At 38.5% G+C, this 2,500-nt stretch overlaps 1 protein-coding gene across 1 annotated transcript in view; it reads left to right on the forward strand.

The window, feature by feature from the left end:
* Positions 1–2,500, forward strand: part of lama2 (laminin, alpha 2) — a 441,866-nt gene that overhangs the window by 427,836 nt on the left and 11,530 nt on the right. The window lies entirely within an intron of this gene.

The raw sequence follows: 2,500 nt of genomic DNA on the forward strand, positions 1-2,500 counted from the left end.
AACACTAAAAAACTGTTTTGCGTAATAATGTGGAACAGAGCATTTTGGGAATTTTAGGTTTTTTATTATTTAAAAAAAATCTGTTATCATTGAAAGGTTCATTCAAAAACGTTTTAATTGTACTCTAATGGCTGATGACTTGAAAATTATGACGACTGTCATACATATTGATTATTTGGGGAAATGTCATTTGCATAATAATGTGGAACGCGGTGTATAGTGAAGGACTTTACAGTCATAATGAGCGGCAACCGTACTTATGCAGCTTGTGTTGATGTGTTATACATACAATGTGTAGGTAGGGCAAAGGAACTTGATTGTATAAGTTTGCCTCACAAGGTCAAGGTAAATAATAGACATACACTACATTTACATGATGTTTTTAATTCCGAATTAATAATTCAGAATTAAATAGTTCCGTCAAATTTACTTTGATCTTTTCATTAATTCCGAATCAAGAGGTATTTACATGACGTTTTCAAAGCGGAATTAAGCTTTATTCAGAATTAAATGGAGTTAATTCCGAATTAAATGTCTCATGTAAACATAGCCATTGTGGCTAAATGATAGAGGAATGGAGAAAACAACAAGTGCCTACTTCCTGACCATAATCATTTGTGATGTTCATAGCAGGGAGATGCTGAAAACTCACAGTTTCAGAATGGTTGTCTCTTGCCCAGCCTTGGTCAAGATCACCATCTAGTGGTTGTGATTATAATTGTGTTCTAGATATTTCATCACCACCTTCATAGTAGTACAGTGTATGAACGAATGGGTGTTTCATAGTTTCTTATCCTCTGTTGCTAATATCCATACTTTCACAATATTGTATTAGTTGATTGCAACATATCCAGTGCAGATGAATATTCTTCCCAACAGAGGATTGATAAAAGCTTTCCCTTTGACTTTGTCTTTCATGGTGCACACAGTCTGGTTAATACGAGACTTAATTATCATGTGAGACGACTTCAAACAACGCCCTTTATTGCTTTAAATAGTATATGTGTAGAGGACACCAGGGCTGGGCTGGCCATCTGGTGTACTGGGCATTTCCCGGTGGGCCCTGCACCCTCGTGGGCCCCTATTTTCAGGCATGGAAAAAAAAAAAAAAGTGGGGCCCACCTGTGAGACAGTTATATGCCGTGAATTATAAGGGGCCCCTTATGATATTGATAGTGATATTGTCCCATTTTTGGAAATAAGCATATTTTACACCTTCCCTTGAGTGAAATAATAGACTTTTACCGTTCTCCTGTACTTTCAACCGTTCTCTGGGTATGGCAGTGCAAATTTTACCTCCATGCTATCAATTAACATTGAGTCCTATGAGACCAGCTCGCGGCTAACTGGTCTCATAGGACTCAATGTTAACCGTTAGCTTGGAGGTGAAATGTGCACTACCATAACTAGAAAATGGTTGGAAGTACAGGAGAACAGTAAAAGCCTATTATTTAACTCAAGGGGAGGTGTACAATAAGCTTATTTCCAAAAATGGGACAGTATCACTTAAAGCCAAAAGGGCCTGGGCCCAGTTGGTCCCCCATGCCAGCCCTGGAGGACACAGTCGGCTGGGCGCTTTTGTCACCATATCAGTTATGCAATATCTTTCATATGCCTTAATTGGCTTTCAGAGTTTTTTTGGTTTTCTTTTATCAACGTCAAGCTTTGCACATTAGTTACAACTTCTACGCCCTTTACAACTTCTACTCCTGAGTTACCCTGACTGTTCACAGGTATTCAACACATTTTTTTATTCCACCATAAACAGACATAAGCCAAAGCTGCAGGGACAACATCAGAAATATGTCACTGACTAAAAAATGTCCCAATCTGTAGGGAAAGATTAGACTTCTCACCTCCTTTTCGAGGGATGACTCGCTTTCGAAGTTCGCATTCGAATGGGACGCAGCATTAGACTACGTATGATATGTGTTAGGCAACTTTTCAAACAATGTCGCTGAGCAACATAATCAATGAGTTATCAATAATACCGATTGTCCAACACAGTGTTATGAGAGCTTAGACCAGCTGCACGTGACATTTTGTGATCATCCGTGATGAAAACATCAGAGCCCGTCTTGTTACCGCTGGACGGCTTTTCTCAAGCAGCCACGCTGTGAATCAGCTGTGCATCCCTCACTGCGCATGAACATTTTTTCCTCACTGTGGTTTTCCCCAGTTCACTAGCCATTCAGTCTTTCAGGACACAGTTTTATTGTCATTTGTTTTTCTTTACCATGAATCTCTGCGTCTATGCTCAGAAGATGACTTGCTAAAGAAAGATCAGTTTTATTACTGTAATATAGTTTACTATATGAAAATGAAATCAGACAAACAGAAGCTGAGCTTTTTTTAACAATCAATAAACGCACAAAGGCCAAAGAAGAGAATATAAGCTACTATGAAACATATACCTGTATACCCAATAATAATGCCAAAGATCAGCTAGTGAAGCTGAAATTATTACTAGTATATGAGCAGCCAGATTTTATCAGTTGTC

Source organism: Engraulis encrasicolus, chromosome 18 (genome assembly GCF_034702125.1).
Source record: "Engraulis encrasicolus isolate BLACKSEA-1 chromosome 18, IST_EnEncr_1.0, whole genome shotgun sequence".
Classification (NCBI taxonomy): Eukaryota; Metazoa; Chordata; class Actinopteri; order Clupeiformes; family Engraulidae; genus Engraulis; species Engraulis encrasicolus.